The sequence below is a fragment of the Oryx dammah genome, unplaced genomic scaffold (assembly GCF_014754425.2).
Source record: "Oryx dammah isolate SB20612 unplaced genomic scaffold, SCBI_Odam_1.1 HiC_scaffold_23, whole genome shotgun sequence".
NCBI lineage: Eukaryota > Metazoa > Chordata > Mammalia > Artiodactyla > Bovidae > Oryx > Oryx dammah.
The window spans coordinates 24,989,929-24,995,928 of NW_024070207.1; positions in this window are offsets into that span (position 1 = coordinate 24,989,929).

A 6,000-nucleotide genomic window follows, 5' to 3' on the forward strand; every position below is an offset into this window, starting at 1 on the left:
AAAACAAGTTTAATTCTAAGTGCAGCAGGGAGTCATTGAAAGCTTTTATGCAGAGATGCTATATAATCTGATTTTCATTTTTGAAATATCCCTCTGGTTGCTATGTGGATAATAGATGGGAAGGAAGCAAGGCTGTGAGTAGGAAAACCAGTTAAGAGGCTACTACAAAGTCCAAGTAAGAAATGATGACTTATGGGGAATTCCCTGGAAGTCCAGTAGTTAAGACTTGGTGCTTTCACTGCCATGGGCCCAGGTTCAATCCCTGGTCTAGGAACTAAGATCCTGCAAGCGACATAGCCAAAAAATTAAAAATTTTTTTAAAAATTTAAGCGATGGCTTGGACTAGAAAGGTGGCCATAAGGATGAGAGGAGTGAATAGGTTCAAGATAGATTTTTCAGTTTGGGATCAGCAGGATGTGCTGAGCAATTGAATGTAGGGGATAAAAGAAAGAAATCAAGGATGGCACCTAGGTTTTTCACTTTTGACTTATTAAAAAGGTAGATAATATTGCCATTTGCTAAGGTGGGGAAGACTGGTGGGGGCCCAAGTTTTGGTGGAGCAGGAATTAAAAGTTCTGTTTTGGACATGTTAAATTTGAAATGCCCATGAGACATCCGAGTAGAGAAGTCAAGTAGGCAGTTGGCTAGACCATAGGCTGTTCATGTAATTGTCCAAACCAGTTGTGGTAGACAGAATAATGAACCCCCCATCAAGGGTGTCCACACCCTAATACCCAAGAACCTGTAAATATTTACCTTACACAGCAAAAGGGACTTACATGATTAAGGATAAGGATATTTAGATGGAAAAATTATCATAGTTTATCGGGGCTTCCCAGGTGGTGCTACTGGTAAAAAAAAAAAAAAAAAAAAACCGCATGATCCCCTGGAGAAGGAAATTGCAACCCACTCCAGTATTCTTGCCTGGAAAATCCCATGGACAGAGGAGCCTGGTGGGCTACAGTCCATGGGGTCACAAAAAGTCAAACATGACTGAAGCAACTTAGCACTTAGCATCTGGGTAGGGCCAGATAAAGTGGAAGAGGAAGGTGGGAGAGAGATTCGAGGTTGCAAAATGAGGCAGAAGAAATGGGGAACAAGAAGGACTTGGCTGACTTTAAATACAAAGATGCCCAAGAGCCAGGAAATGGGGATTTCCTCCTACAACCACAAGGAATTGAATTCAGCCAACAACCTGAATGAGCCAGGAAATGGACTTTCCCCCAGAGCCTTCAGAAAGCATTGCAATCTTGCCAGATACCTTGATTTAGCCAAGTAAGACCTGTGTGAGACTTCTGATCTCTATAACTGTTAAGATAATAAATTTGTGTTGCTTAAGCCACTGACTTTGCAGTAATTTGTTACAGCAGCAATAGAAAACTAATATAGCAGAACATTATTGATAATTATGTCAGGATACAAAGCATACCTGGGCTGTCCTGGCCAAACAGGACAAGTCTGGAGCTCAGGAGGGAGTGGTGGCTGGAAGTAGAAATTTGGGTGTGGTCAGCAGATAGATGGCATGTAAAGCCAAGAGACTGAATGAGACAACCAAAGGAGGAGATGGAAAGAAACTCCTGGGTGAGGAGGTGTGTGTGCTAAGTACTCCAGTCGTGTCCCACTTTTTGCGACCCCATGGACGATAGCCCACCAGGCTCCTCTAACCATAGGATTTTCCAGACAAGAATACTAGAGTGCCCTCCTCCAGGGGATCTTCCTGACCCAGGGACCGAACCCATGACTCTTAAGTCTCCTGCATTGGCAGGCAAGCTATTTACCACTAGCACCACCTGGGAAGCCCTGGGGGAGAGGGAAGCAACAAGAAATGACATTGAGATGTTAGCTAAGGAAAGGCCTCGAGATGTGGAGGAGCTGGAACTCTTGTACTCTGCTATTGGTACAATCATTTTGAAAACAGTCTGGAAATTCCTCAACTGGTTTAATATGGAGTTAACCATATGACCTAGCAATTCCACTCCTAGGTATCTACCCCAGAGAAATGAAAAACATATGTCCACACAAAAACTTGTACAGGAATGTTTATAGAAGTATCATTCATAATAGGCAAAAAGTGGAAATGACCCAAATGTCTATCAACTGATAAATGGCTAAACAAAATGTTATATAGCCATACAATGGAGCTACTTAGCAATATAAAGGAATTGAGTATTGACAAACACACAAAACACATGGGTGAATCTCAGGGTGTATATATATATATATAATGAGAGAAGCCAGATGCCCCCATCCCCAAAAGAATGGTATCATACTATATTATTCCATTCATAGGAAATTCTAGGAAATGCACCCTGATCTATAGTGATAGAAAGATTAGTGGTTGCTTGGGGAGGGATTACAATGGGGTTCTAGAAAAACTGTGGTGATGGATAGGCTCACCATCTTACCTGCAGTGATAATTTCATAGGTGTTTATGTATGTTAAAAGTTTTAAATATATAAGTTTCATTGTATGTAATTATACCTCAATAAGACTGATATTTTATTTTATCTGGAGCAGTTATCCAGGGCTGGAATATATCAAACACTTTCTAAGTCTGCTCAAAGGGGTCAAAAACAAAGCCCTTGGGTGAGGTGGAGGGGCTTCAAATGCTAAGCTGCAGAGTTCAGGATTGATCCACTAAGCAGAAGAGAGTCACTGGTTTCTTGAGCAACATAGGTGATATGATGAAAACTGGACGTGAACAAGATTGTTCAAGAAGCTGAAACAGAAATGAGACATTAAAGACAGGAAGACTGGCCAGCAAATGAGAGCTGTTTTCTCCTCCACGATCACACTGGTTTGGTGGTTTGGTTTTTTGTGTTTGTTTGTTTGTTTCAGCCTCAGGCTTGCAGGATATCCCCGACCAGGGATTGAAACTTGAGTCTTGGCAGTCAGACTTCTCAGTCCTAACCACTGGACTGCCAGGGAATTCCCAAGTAGCTCATGTTTTAGAAAGTCGTTTCTTGTTCAGTTGAAGTCTACCTTCATGATACTTCTACCAGCTGCCATTGATTCTACACAGGATGTCTAATTCTCTTCCATCTGACAGACAGGCCTTCAATTAGGAAGAGAGTCATGATGGCCCTCCTTCACTCAAAGCCCTTTCCCAGTTAAATCTCTCATTCATTCCGCCATTTCTCATATGACATGATTTGAAGGCACTTCACTTTCCTAACTGTCTTTTTTAAACATGTCCTAATTTGTTAATGTCCTCTTAAAATGGCATCCAGAAGTGAACACAAAGCTCTATGGGCCAACAGCAGAGGCCCAAATGGGACTGAAAGTCCCCTGATGTGTTCATGACTATCATCTTGACCCATCTCAAGACTCATTAGCATTTTTTGGCATTGCCAACTTACAGTCAACTAAGACCCTCAGTTCTTTTTCACACATGCTCTAGCTTCTTATCCTTAAACGTCCTGCACTAAACAGAACATTAGAAACCTTTATTGTGGTCCTTCCCATTTTATAAGCCTCGGTTTATTCTGGACTTTAGCCCTTCTGACTCAGTTCCTAGACATTTGTGATACTCTTTAGTCTTTGTCCTTGGAAGTCTAGCCTTCATTCTGTCATCTATATATGTACTTTAAAAATTTGAGCTCATCAGAGAAGAATCTGGAAGGACAGCTTAATTTACTAGATATCTCTCCTTTTTTAATTTCTCATTGGAATTTTTGCAAATTGTATGGATCTGAATTTTATCTTTGGAATCTTTCACACTCCTGAGCTATCTTTCTATTTGGAGTTTGAACAAGAGATATTTATCTTTTTTTTTTTTTGATCCTTTTGACTTTTAAAACACACACACACACACACACACATACACACACATTCTCTCACACTCACACACACACATACACAGGTTAGTTAACCTATCTAACTGTGCCCAGCATTCCTTTGTTTAACAGATCCAGATCAGTCAGTCTTGGTCTGTTTCCCTAAGATTCTTGTCGCTTTCACTTTACAATGAGATCTTCCTTACTTATTATCAGGAGTAAGCCTAGTTTAGCAATTTACCTCATTGCTTCTTCAGTTTTCTGAGAACTATAATTATCAGCAAGAGAGTCAAGTATTTATCAGTGTGTTGCTATCAGAATAATGAAACTTGTAGCAGATACTCAGATGGTTTTTGTCTCTGATCAACATTTCTCCCCAAGATGATGACTTCATGAAGTACTATTCATAGCTTTTATCTATATGGGCAGTCTCTTGTATGCTTTCACAATGACAATCACTTTCATTTGTCCCTTTCATTTTCATGGAATGCTTTTCACCCTCCTACCAATGAATTACTGGCTATACTTTCTTGATATATTACTCCTCTGCTCTCCCATATGGTATCTCTCTGAACCAGGTTTACCCTTCTTTTTACTGATGCCAGTCAGAAGTCTCATTCTACCAAGTTTGAACAATACCTATAAAATTGTCTTTTCTTGCTTGTATTAACATTTTACATTCACTTTATTACTCATACAGTGGGTGTGTGAGTACATAGATAACTGAGGCATTAAGTATCATTTCTGACCTTCTTCCTTGTTTTTTCTGAGAGAGTAGGCACTGCCTTAGCTCTGTTTTCTCTTCCTTAATTGTATGTGTATTCTACACAACTTCCAGAAACATAGTAGTTACTAAGAGCTCCCACTATGTTTCAATGAAGGCATTTCTTTTTAATGAATTGACTAGTCTATATCATTATCAACATCATCATCATTATCATTGACATTAGTCCCTGTTTGCCTAGACTCTTGCTCCTGGTTTCTTTTCTTTTTCCTCTTTTTTTTTCTTTTGACTTTTTAATTTTTTTAACTTTCAGAAATAAAAATGTTGCCCACAAAAAAAAAAAAAAAAAACAGTATAAAGAATTTCCATGTATCCTGCACTCAGCTTCTTCAAATGGTAACATCTTATATAACCACTGTAACTAAAAATAGTATTGGTAGAATATTATTAACTAATCTACAGATTATATATCCAAATCTCACCAATAGTACCACCATGTCCTTTTCCTGGTCCAGGATCCAATCCAGGATCACACATTGTATTAACCTGTCTTTCTCCTTAGTCTCCTTTAATCTGTGACAGTTCCTCAGTCTTTCTTTTTCTTTCATGACCTTGACACTTTTGAGAACATCCAACTCCTTTAAGTATACCTGGTCATAGGCAGCCAGGAGAGCTCCACCTCACAGTGAATTCAGCAAAATACCAAGTCATGGCATGGAGTCACTCTTAAATGTATTTCACCTTCAGTAAAACTACACTTAAGCACCCAAAGACTGCTGCTGCTGCTGCTGCTGCTGCTAAGTCACTTTAGTCGTGTCCGACTCTGTGCAACCCCACAGATGGCAGCCCACCAGGCTCCTCCACCCATGGGATTTTCCAGGCAAGAGTACTGGAGTGGGGTGCCATTGCCTTCTCCGACCCAAAGACTGAGAAGGGGCAAATTTTATGTAATTATTTGATCATCTTTTTGTGGAGAGTGAAATGTAACAGAACAGTAAATGTGGAGATCCTTGAAACAATAAAGAGCTTTGGAGTAGAATATGGCAGGCATATCATGCTCAATGGAAGTAGCAGATGTGGCCAAGGAAAGGTTAAAAAAGAAAAGGGTACATAGGTGATAGTGAGCTGGGTCAGAGTAATTAATATTTGAATAAAAATGCATTCATCAGAATGTCAAGAGTTCAGACTAGAAAGGTTTTGAATTGTATAGTGAAATGCATTCGAAAACCACCTCCCTCTAAACAAAATGCTGTTGATGTTTTGTTTTCACTGTTCACTCTCTCACCAGTAGAGGTAGAGGATTGGCTATCACTTTCAGAGAACACACTCTATCATTGAAACTGCACAGCAAGGTCATTTCTGTATCCAGCTGCATTTCTATTATAATCAACTAATGAGAACCAAGTGGACTCTCCAGAACACTGGTCAAAGATAGCCCCCAGGATCAACAAAACTGGAGTGAAAATTGCTCTTCTCTGAACATGTGCTGTTTGTGGTCAT